This window comes from Euprymna scolopes, chromosome 5 (assembly GCF_053919585.1).
Source record: "Euprymna scolopes isolate OS-2025 chromosome 5, ASM5391958v1, whole genome shotgun sequence".
NCBI lineage: Eukaryota > Metazoa > Mollusca > Cephalopoda > Sepiida > Sepiolidae > Euprymna > Euprymna scolopes.
The window spans coordinates 97,940,572-97,953,480 of NC_136486.1; the positions used below are offsets into that span (position 1 = coordinate 97,940,572).

At 29.2% G+C, this 12,909-nt stretch overlaps 1 protein-coding gene across 5 annotated transcripts in view; it reads right to left on the reverse strand.

Moving 5' to 3' along the window:
* LOC145276932 (ATP-dependent chromatin remodeler CHD1-like) overlaps nucleotides 1-6,107 on the reverse strand; it is a 124,038-nt gene extending 117,931 nt beyond the window's left edge. For 2 of the 5 annotated variants that reach the window (XM_080128411.1, XM_080128409.1), the window contains exon 1: nucleotides 5,829-6,107. The gene's annotated coding sequence lies outside the window, so the exon portion shown is untranslated. Of the gene's footprint in view, nucleotides 1-5,359; nucleotides 5,521-5,828 lie in introns of those variants that run through there. The other 3 variants (XM_080128408.1, XM_080128410.1, XM_080128412.1) reach the window with 3 other exon arrangements.
* Nucleotides 6,108-12,909: the final 6,802 nt, after the last annotated feature.

Consider the following 12,909-nt stretch of genomic DNA (forward strand, 5'->3'; position numbering starts at 1 on the left):
CGATAAAGAAATACGCATCCGCATCGGTTCCGCTGTTCCACAGCGTTCTAGAGAGCGTGGATTATTTTATTATATGTTGTTTGTTTTGTTTTTTTTGTTTCTGGATATATATTTTGTTTTTGTTTTTTTTGGTAAATTTTTACGACATGACCCAGCGTATTATAAATACCCCAACCTCCCTATGTTAAGAACGGTTTTCGGAATAAACACTACACCCACCCCTACCCAACCTTGAAAGCCATTCTTAGCATGGGGAGGTTGGAGGAGGATTGGGGGGATATTCCGAAAGCCGTTCTTAACATGGTGTGGTTAGGTGTTTATATTACGCTGGGCAAGTCGTAAAAAGAATAACAATTTTTTTCTCCGTATCGATGAGGGCGGGGGAAATAGGGTACTTTTACAGTTTATCTGCGTAAGAAAATATAATTTTAACAACATAAAACAAAATAATCCGAAAAGCGCAAAGTTCAAGCCAAAATAAAAATTAAAAAAAAAAAAAAAAAGGCCACGCAGCCACGCAGTACGCACTCCAAAATTCTTTCCTTTTCAGAATAATGAACACTCCCTCGAACGCCACGTACAGCATCGAAGCCGATGCGTATTTTGCTACGGGGGGGGGGGGGGGGGGCTCGCGGCTCGCCTCACTCGTGTCGTGTACGTCAGCCACAAATACTTTTAATTATGAAAATACTTTTTTAAAATTGGTCATAGATGTCTGCCTATGTCACGGTAACATATTGAGTTTATAACAGTATTTTATATATTTTGTTTGAACTCGTTTTCCCAAACTTACTGTCTCCTGTGGAATATTTAAAATCCTATATGGATAAGTACGCCGCTATTTGTCTTTTTGTTTGGATAAACACTGCATGATTTTCGAACTAATTACGTTTTTAAGTGAGTAAAACCACTAAAAACTTTTCCAGTTAGGTAGAAGAGTAACTTATCTTGCCTTTGATAACATTTTGTTATATATTTGTTTTTTTAACCATTTTTTTTCGAATCTATCTGTATAGTAATACAAACCCGAATCATTTTATATAAGTTAAAAACAAACTTTGAAGAATATTAAAATGGCTTCGGCCTTCTTACAAGGTAAAAAACGGCAAAGTTGAAGTTGTTTCCGAAAAAAAAAAAAAAAAAAAAAAATTTTTTTAAATTATTACTTGGTCAATTTTTGGAACATACTATCTTAATTCCTTAAGTAGGTACACACGAAGTTTTTCTTCATTTTTGTTTACTGCCGTAAGTGGCTATCCGAATAAGCACCCCCCCCCTTTTTTTTTTTTTAAACATATTTCTAAGAGCTACGACGTTACAGGCTTCCTTCATATTTAAAATCCTATATGGATAATGTTATGTGGATATATTCTATTTATAATAAAACCGATATTTTGCTCGTCATGGTGTAGACTTTTCACATGGACACGAATGCTTTAGATGGTGTCAGGACGGGCAAATAACGTAAATACCGAACGATTAGTATTAAGGCAAATGGCGGATATAATTAAGAGAGAGGAATATTTATATATAAGAAAATATATATTAAATTATTTATTTGAAAAAAAATTTCTAAAAGCTTCAAGACTCCATTTTCAAGTAAAATACTTTCTGTAAAAATATTACCAACGTAAAAAAAAAAAAAAAAAAAAAGTTAAAAAATATTTATTTAAACGGCCAAAAGATTAACATGAATTTAAAAATTGGACAAGATATTGTAAGACTAAATAGTATTAGATATATAATTTATTGATGGCAAAATTTTTACAATATAAAATTGAAAAATAAGAACGAACAAATTTAGGCACAAATAGTCTTATTTAAATATCAGGGGGAGATAACTCCGGCGCAGTTGTCTCCCCCTCGTTTACATTATGGAAGAAATGATAAATTCTCCTGCCATTAATTTTGCCTACGCAATCTCTAATCTAAAACTACTACTACTACTAGAAATTGTTTTGTTAACGATTAGTTTCTTTACCAAGACGGTGACATCTTGACTTTGTAATCTAGGTTATTTTCATTTTAATTTCCGTATACTGCAAAGCAAACTTCCATTGGGTTTCTATAAGCCTCGTATTTATAGAGTAATAGTTAAAAAATAAAAATAAAAATAAAATAATTTTAAGATTGTTTTATACTGGTTACGCTTAGATCAGAGATTTTTTTTTTTTTTTTTTAAATGTCCAGACTTTTTCTGAATACCTATTTATATCCGTATTAAAAATATGTCCAGACATTTTAATACGTATACAAATAGGTGACTATTTTAAGATCTTTGAATGATAGCTACATGTTAAGTTATTCCGAACGATTTTTATGGAAGTATGGAGTCTTTCTGGGAATATTATAATCAACTCATTTACATACTGACTGACCAAGAAAAAAAGTTTCATATATTCAGGTTTTGAAAATGAACTAAATAAAAATGGCCAAACAGTATATAGGATTGATCGAATTGTGTTCAGCAAGAAAATAGAACAGTCGCTAAACTAAATTAATTCGCATTTATAGATGTTAGTTGATGCAACCATAAAATTGTTTTTCTTTAGATTTATAGATGTTTGAATCGGTAATTATTATATTTTTTATTTATAAAATCAACTTAAATATGATTAACAAAAGAAATTTTATTTTATTTTTAAAACAATTTTTTTGCGGTTTCTTAATATACTAACTTTTTTTTTCAGCAAACAGTATTCGATAAAACGTAAAACCTTTTGGATAGAAGCATCCTACACTTTCTGTCCTCAGTCAGCGAAGGAGAAATCATTTCAAGCGTAATTTTTGTCCCAAGCTACAGTGGATTTTTTTGGAGCTGGATTTTCCCGATATTTTTAATGCAGGAAAAAAAAAAAAAAAACTAGATACCAAAATCGATGCTCTTTGTATCTAGTTGAGAAGCTAAGCAAGCAGTGGCAATTTTAAGTAGTGCAAATGCATTTTTATTCCATGAAGTAGTTTAGCTGAAATAAAATTGACTTCATATTATATTTTGGGTTGTTTTAATGTACACAGATTCGAAAAAGTTGTCAAAAAACAAATATATAACAAATAAATATTATCAGAGGCAAGATAAGTTACTTTTCTACCTAACTGGATATATTTTTAGTGTTTATATTTAATGTAACATGTTTATTCAGTTCGAAAAACACACATTGTTTAGAGATGTATTGGAAAATTTAAAATGGCCGCCGACTCTTTTGAGGCGGTAAGTTTGGGAAAATGAGTTATAAATAAAAAAAAGACAAAATACTGTGAGAAACTCACTCAATGTTACCGTGACATGGGCTGACATATATTCGGCAGGTTTTCTACCTAAGTGGATATGTTTTTAGTGTTTTTATTTAATGTCAAATGTTTGATTCGAAAAATCAGTAATGTTGGAGGCTGCCGGCTAACAAGACGGCCGCGATGTCCATGAAGACTCGATTATCACTTCAAAATAAGAAATAAACCAAAATGGTGGTAGAAACCCACCCAGTAAATGTTAGTGACATTTATTGGGTGAGTTTCTATCACCATTTTGGTTTATTTCTTATTTTGAAGTGATAATCTAGTCTTCATAGAAATCGTGGTCATTTTTTCTTGTTCGCCGCCAGCCTCCAACATGACTGTATTTCGAATCAAATAAACATTTCACATTTAAAAACATATCCAGTTAGGTAAAAAATTAACTTATCTTGCCCTTGATAACATTTGTTATATATTTGCTTTTTCGAATTTATTTGTATAGTAAAACAAACCTAATCATTGTTTGCAGAAGAGTTTTTTTTTCATATATCAATAATTGTAGAAGGAAGATGTTATACAAATACTTCTGGTACATTCTTACTTGAAATAACTTTATCTTTCCTCTCCTCGATCCTCACAGATTGAAACGAATCCACTCAATCCTGAGCGTACATTTTAGTGACATTAAAAACCATTTTATCTAGGACTTGTTGAGAAGTCAAGTAAATATGGATTAAAAAAAAAATAAAACGGTTTGATCTTAAATATTTTTTAACCAAAATGAATATTAAAATTTCGCTTCAATTTTATATATGCACATTTTTTTTTCTTTGCAATTCTAATAATTTTTTTGAATGGTTCATAAGAAAATACGGTTTAATAGAAAGTTAGGTGGGACATGGGGAGTTCGAATTTAAGATTTAGACAGTGATTATAAATTTTAAAAAATCAAATTTAAAGAATGTTATTCAAATATTTTCACCACTACATAAAGCAATAGTTTTAGTTTGATAAAAATGAAGCAGTAATTAAAACCTTACATTAATTGAATTTATATCGATTCTCAAATTCCTGGAAATATGTTTAAATAAGTTCAAGATTTAAGAGAAATAGTTAATTGACTATATATATATATATATATATATATATATAAAATATTTGAGATAAATATTTTTAATTATTGGATGGGGCTATATTAGCAATACGTTATAAAATCAAAACTGTAAAGTCGAAAAATGCTACAATAACAAACACGTGTTGCACGTCCTTTTTCGGCCTTTAATATTAAATAATCATTTATATATTGTAAATGTAATAGAAATAGCAAGTATTATGAACACACACATATTTGGAATATAAACTTCAACCTTATTTTTTAAATATTTAAATGGATGAGGAAAAAAAGGAATTAAATGTAAACAATAACAAGGAAGTTCTGAAAACAAAGAAAATCGTCATGAAAAAAGCAAAAATGGGTCCCACGTAGAATAAAAAACCTTCAAGGTCATTTGAAAGTCACGTCTATATAGAGCTGAATTAGGCAAAAATTTAATTGAAACTCATTCAATTAAATTTAAATTTAATAAATTAAATTAACTGCCCCCCTTTGTGATGGTATTTCCTCGAATAAAGTAGGAAAAAAGTAGAGGAAAACTCAGTGTTGTTAATTCTGAGAATAACCGCACGTGGTATAAAATAATTGCTGAAAGAAATGATAGTGTTATAAACTTTTTAAAAATATTAATATAAATTCTAAACAACTAAATTAAAATCAATTAAGTTTGATTAAATAAGAGTTGTGAAGATGCGTAAACGTCGGTGAGCATATGACCAACAGAGGTGATGTACGGCAGACTCCAACGAAGGTTATAATATGATAAAATTAAACTAAATGTAATTCAAGTATTTAATTAAATTAGGTGATAATGGGTTAATTAATCCGGATGTTACACGTGGTTTACTAAAATCAAAAAATGGTCTACAATGTAGACAAGAATTGAGTTAAGTACGAGTCGACATCAATCATGGCGACCACTTCCAAGTGGGAACGAGACGCGTTCTGAACAAACAATCGAAAAAAACATTTCAAATAAAACATTAAAAGATTGAATCCAACAAATATTACCTTATCATAGGGAAAATCGGTCCCTTTTTCCTAAAAGATTGTTGTTAGTGTAGGGGGGGAAACACAAATTATCTCCGATGAAAAGGGGTCCTTACAGTAATGGCGTCACTGATACAACTCAGTTTGCCATAGGAGAGGGAGGGGGAAGTCACTCCTCCTCCTCCTTCATGTATAGACATATAGAGAGGAGGAGTTTTAGTTTACCCTCTCTCTTGAAACATAAGAGAGTAGTTCCTAACTTCCCCCTCTCTAACAGTATATACGAAACCTCTCTCTCTGTCAAAGCTAGATTATATCCTGCCACTACAACCAAACATTGAAGGGGAGTGTGAAAAAAAAAAAAAAAAACTAGGAAAAATGGCGACAAGACATTGAAAAATGGAGGGATATTAAAACATTAATGACGAAGGAGACATGAAATGAAAAAAAATTGAAAAACAAAAAATAAATGTCTTTTCGTATAAAATACCTTTGATAAGTTCGATTGAGTAAATAAATAAAAGATGATTTTCTTTTTAAACTTCGAATTCCTTATTTGTTTCTTCTTTTCTCTAATTGCAACTGCTTGCACACTAAAATTTGCACAAAATAATGGCCGACGCCATCTTTCGTCTTTCTCGTTGTGAGCAACAGAAAGTCCCGAGACAAACGGGAACTCTGGGATTGAAAAAAAAATGGCCAACTAAACGCGTGGCCTTCCTTATTGAGATTGTGCTGTCTGTACTCCTAACAAAGTTGGAGAAAAACTGAAAGATAGGATGGGCTTATCAACAATAAGAGACAAGCCTCCCTTTCTCTACGGACTGTGATCTATTAGTCGTACACGCCATTAATAAATTAAATATCCAAATATTGAAGCCATCTTGTAATCAAAGTAGACATTTAGTTGCATATCGATTTTTAAAAATTCATTTTCAAGAACTCAACGATATGTTAAAATGGTGCATCCGCCAACATGTTCTTATAAATGTTTTTGAATGAAAATGAAATCATGAAAGCTGTGATCGTTTGATTTCAAATTAGAAATTACGATCGAAATATATAAAATGAGTTTTAACGACTAGTTAAAATTCACAATAAATTTAACTCATAATTGTGGTACAAAACATTAAATCATTTAAATTAAAAACAAAAAAGTTTTAATAATGCTCAAAAATTTAGATTTTTTTTTTAAATTTAATGAATTAACACTAGAAAACAACCTTGTAAAGATGCTAAATTACATTGTTTATATTTTTTTTCTATATGAAATTGAAACAGTGAAACACTTTTTAGCAAAATATACATTTGTTTATGACAAAAATACATTTTTTTACGTGTAACAAGCAGGCATATGAATGAGTCAATATGAATTATTACATTTTACAACTTCTATCAATAAAACATTTCTTTTTAAAGAAAACACTTTAAAAAAAACAATTAAAAACAAATAAAAATGCAAAAACTTTAATGAAACAAAGTCGCTTGTTTTACTTTTGATACATTTTATTAAAAAAATTAAAATATTGTGCAAAATAGTACAATTTTTACAAAACAATAATATACAAAAATATACTCGATTTTTTATTTTTCATCTTTATAACTCGATTTATATCACGTTTTACACAATGTACAGTAAGAAATGGTAACATTTCAAAATCAACAATAAAAAAAATTGTCAAGAAATTTTTTTAATACATAAATTTACTTTTTTCTATTTAGATTTACATCAATAAAGTGAAAATAAATTTAGTAAGTGAATAAAAGTTAAAAATGACATTTCAGGGGGGGAAAAAAAATTAAAATTGTGATAGGTTAAAAAAAGGTAAACAAAAAATTTCGTCACATAAGCTTGTGTGTTATTTACCATGACGACAGAGTTAAACAAAAGGTGATATTTTAAATATGAATATATATTAATCCAGCTCCACAAAGTGGGGAGAAAAAAGTAAAATCAGCCACTCTTTAACTAACTGAGGATAGATATAACAATTTGTTTACAATTGTTTTACAATTCACAAATGTACGAAAAAGTTGTTAAATGTAAAAAAAATGTTTATTCGGTTCGAAAATCAAGCAATGTTGAACGCTGCCGGAGAACAGGTAAAGATGGCCGCAGTCTAGCTTTACATCTTTGAAGTCTCGACAATCACTTTAAAATAATAAATATTTGGGTTTGTATTATACACATAGATTCGAAAAAGTTGTCAAAAAACAAATATATAACAAATAAATCTATCAAAGGGCAGATAAGTTACTTTTCTATCTAACTGGATAATTTTTTAGTGTTTTTATTTAATGTAACATGTTTATTCTGTTCGAAAAAACATACCATGTTTACCGATGTATTTGAAAATTGCAAATGGCAGAGAGAACTCTCTGGTGAACACGATAAGGTTGGGAAAACGAGTTAAAAAAAAAAAAAAAAAAAATACTGTTAGAAACCCACCGAATATATGTCAGCCTATATTACCGTAAAATATATTGAGCGAGTTTCTAACTTTTTTTTTTTTTTTTAGTTTTAACTCATTTTCCCGTTCTCCGGCAGCGTTAAACATTACTTATTGTTTTTTTAACCGAAGAAACATTTTACATCAAATAAAACCACTAAAAACTTATTCAGTTAGGTAGAACTTTTGTCGATAACATTTATTTGTTATATATTTGTTTTTTTTTGACAACTTCTTCGCATCTCTGTGCATTGTAAAACAAACTAAGAGAACAAATATCAGGAATTAATTAGAAAAAAAAATTTTTTTTAATAAATAATTTTAAGTGGAGGCAGACATATATATGTGTATTAATCATACATGAAAATATGAAAATAAAATGCTGACACTTATGGCGGCAATTTAAAGATACAAAAAAGTTTACGTACAGACCTAATATGACATATTCCAAACATTAGGTAATTTGATCAAGTATTTTTTTAAAAATGTTTCAAGAATCAGTCGTTTTCATCGGCCATGTTAAAATCCGATCACAAAAGGGGAAATAACTTAATTTGAAATGTTCAAATAAAAATAAAAACAGTATTATGTTTAATATGAATTAATAAAATTGCTAAAAATCGTAGATTTTGATCTTTTTCAGTTAAAAAAAAAAAAATCCTTGATTTACGTTAATTTTTGGAATGACATTTTCGTTCTTTAACGAAAAGAAACTTTCCTGGTATTTACTTTTGATTGCCACCAAGTGCCAATCTGAATAAGCACCAAAAATGTCAGAATTTCAGATCGATGAGGAAAAAAAATTAAAAATACAAAATAAGTGAAATAAAATACTAAATATAAAAATTTTAAAAAAAGCTGAAAATGTAAAATTTTCAAAAAAACCTGAAAAAATTGTTATAGTGTGCGTTTTGCATCTTGTAATATCTATTGAATATGACTTTAATGATGTAGGTTAAAAAAAGTACTTCTGCAGCTTACGACCTGTGCTAAAAGTTATTTAGAAACTTATTACTATGGGGAAGGGGTTAACTATTTGGTACTAGTGCAGAGAGTGATCCGGACGTAAATAATAACATTATTTAAAAAGCCATTCTTAACATGGGGAGGGTGTTTTATACTTCAACCTTACAGTTTAATAAAAAACAAAACTTGGAAATACGATTAAAAAAAATAGCGCACTAGCACCAACTATTTTGCACTTTCAGCTAACGATTTAATAATATAAGATATCGTGTACTTTTAAGGGTAAATTTTCATATAAATGACGACTTTTATAGGTTTTCTACTATGCTGAATACGAAAATCGCATAAAATTTTGCAGAAATAAGTAGTTATCGAGATATAAAAAGTTGTATCATGCATTGTATTCTGGTAAAACTATACAAACACCGTGACAGCGAATTAACCCTAACCCTAAACCTAACCCTAACCCCTAACCCTGTCACGGTGTTTGTATAATAATACCTGTATTCTTTGGCGGCCATCTTTTTACGCGCGTGCACGCGCCATAAACAAATCTACTCATCTATGACTGACACTGCACGCGCGTGAAAAAAGATGGCCGCCAAAGAATACAATGCATAATATATTTTATATCTTGATACCTAATTATTTCTGCAAATTTTCAATGCGATTTTCGTATTCAGCAGGGTCGAAAACCTATAAAAGTTGTCATTTGTGGAGATGGACCTAATCTAAAAAATACCCCTTTAAGTCCTATGGCATGATTTCGTAAACTGCACAAAAAAATAAGAAAAAATGCACAAAAATTGACGAAACAATGAAAAAACATGGTTTGCAAAAAATCGATATTTATTTTTTACGAAAATACTCAGCGTAGTATAAACACCTCAACCTCCCCATGTTAAGAACGTCTTTTGGAATACCAGCCCAACCGCGAAAACCGTTCTTAACATTGGGAGGTTGGGGTTGTTTATACTATACTAATTACGCTCGTAAAAAATCTTTTTTTTTTAATAAAAAAATATGACACTCTTTGTAGGTGCGATGTGGGGGTAGAGGCACCAAAAATATGAATCTTGTGTTTCTCCTGGAGAGAAAGCAACTGCCAATATTATATTAAAAAAAGACTTAAAAATGTATACAAGCTATCAAATACATATATATGAAAAATTTACGTTTTCATAAATTTGACAGATTTTCTAATATCTAAATATTCGAATAATCTCAATGAAAGCCGTGTGTCATCATATATGTGTTATGGAAAAATACTTTTCATAAATTGTGAGGATTTTCTATACTGAAATTTACTTGCAAAATATCACTAAAAAGCAATATTAAGACATGAAAATATATATATATATATATATATATAAACGTATATTATCTATGTATTTTTATGTCTTAATATTGCTTTTAGGGATATTTTGCTACTTTCAATATTTGAAAATTCTAAATTTATGAAAAGTGGTATTTTTCAAGTTTTTGTGTGTGCATAAGTATGTGTGCTCGTGTGCATATAATATATATTATTTTTTTTTTTTTAATATAATTATCCACTGACACGTGTTTCGTCATCTACGACTCGTCAGAGTGGCTGAATAATATTTTAAATTTTTTTTATATTTTTAAAATATTTTACCCCCCCCTCCCATATACATATATATAGGGGGGGGGTAAATTTGACCAAATATAAAATATTTTAAAATTCAATTTTAAACATCTTTTACAGAAAATGAATGCTTAAGGAATTACGAGAAAATTCAAAAATAAACAAAAGGCAGTTAAAAATCTGATAAAAAGCTATTAAAATTGAGCAAAATTGTACTACGCAAAAATTTTTACAAAATGAATTTTTTTTTTACTCAAGTTCTCCAACAAATGATAAAATGTTATAAAAAATTATGTCAAATAGTTTTTTTCTCTCAATTAATACGTCCATTTACTTAATTTCAGATTATCAACTCAACAAAGGAAAAATTATAATATAAATGTACTCCTACTAAACATAAATTTCTCAATGACAAATGAAGGTCAAATAAAAAAATTTTACAAGAACTCTAACTATGGAAAATGGGGAAAAAAAAACAAATTTATCGAGTTTTACATAGAAAAAAGATTTAGAATTAATGCAGATTAAAATAAAAATGACAAAATATTTTCTTTTGGCGAGACAAAGAGAAAATTTAGAAAATGGAGAATGGTAGCAAGATTATATAAGACCTTAATGGAAGGATACATGTTTGTTGGTTCTTTTTTTTTCTCTGTTCGTTTTTTTGGGCCATTTTCCTCCAAGTTTTCTTTTTTTAAAGATGAAAGCTCCACGCGTTTGCCTTCATACAACAAGTGATCGCGGATGTCTTAAAAATTCAACCGACAGCCACTTGTTCGTACAACAACTGCAGTGGAAAAATGAGAAATCGTTTTAAAGAAAGAAAAAAAAAGGCCTTTCTTGTCAGTTCCAGCCATGGTGGTGGGTCTTGTTGAAGAGCGGCAGAAAAACACGTCCTTTCAGCTCTGCGAAGAAACAGCTAACAACGTAGAAAGTTTGAAATTTCCTACTATGTAATCTGACAAATACGGTAAAGGGAGACAACTCGCTACTCTGGGCGCACTTGTTTGTCAATAATACTTTCGCTTATACCCCAATATATTTTAATAATCGTCAGAAAAACAAACAAATATCCACATTTAAAACATTTTGAAAACATCCTTTAATAAAAAAAAAAGTTTACTAAAAAAATTAATATTTTGAAAAGATTTCTGATTCGACATGATGACGTCATCGTCAAGATGCGCCCTGTAAAATCGATTATGTACACTACTTTTATATGAATCTAGAATTTAAATATAAAACACATACGACGTTTTATATGTTTTATTTAGATTGTTTATGTTTAAATAAGATGCGCTATAGATGTTTTTAAAGTTTACAATTATCAACATCGAATAAAAATTGCTTTATGTCGTTGTATTTGCAGATCGAAAACTTGTACACAGATACAATAAAAATGGCGACTTTTTTTTTAAAGTGTGTCAAAGAGATTAAAAGAACATTTTTCACGTATTTCTGTAATGAATAATGGTTTGTTTCATTAAAATAAATATCTGCCACGTTGATTGATCGGCAAATTTAGATTAACATTGAATGATGGCATGTATCAGAAAATACACAAGTTCAAATTTTGTTTTGGGGCGATTTTATTTTCCAGATTCAGCGATAAAAATATTTCTGAAGCATTTTAATTCATTGAGATTAAAAATACGTTAAATACAATAGGTGAATCTAACTTTTTAATTGTACGTACATAACCACATATGGTTATCATCTTGGTGTCACCCTTTTTAAAAATATATTTTCCACTTTTATTCTTTAAAATTACGGATTATAAATACAAACCTATTTTGTAAATTAAATTTTACACAAAAAAAATGTGCACTCACTGCACTTATGAATGGCTAAAATTGATTATATGCACATTAAAAACAAAATATGTGATTATTAGCTGTTATATTTTCTCCGTCGTTTTAAACGTTTAATTGAAAGTATTTTCGCATAGGTACAAATAGGTATAATATGTTTTGAGTTAGCCTTGTGGACAGGAACAAAATGTAGTATTTGTTTTGGTACTACACCTTTTCTGTCCTAGATCAATGGAAGAGAAATCCTTCTAGACTGAGACAATTTTTATTCCTATCCAGAGTGGCTCTTTTGGGGATCTGGATTTTCCCTAAATTAAAAACCGACCTTGTGTCTAACTTTACCCTCATGGGGAGGCAAGTAAATAGGGATAATATTTATGTGCTAACGAAAATATAATCAAAGTGCTCGATCGCAAAAAAATAAATAAATAAATAAAGGCAAGAAGAAAATATGTTGCTTTTTATTTACCTACTAGGCGTCCATTAATCGAGAGATAGGTAAAATCCGGTATTAATTTAACAATCGAAATAAAGTAAATATGTTACGTATCAACGTGTAAAATACGAGTTTAAAATAAAACCTACGAAATTATCAGACGTGGTGAATAATATACTTATTAAAAAAGCAAAAAAAAAAAAAAAAAAAACGGGTTTGTACACAGATTCGAAAAAGTTGTCAAAAAAACAAATATATAACAAATAAATGTTATCAAAGGCAAGATAAGTTATTTTTCT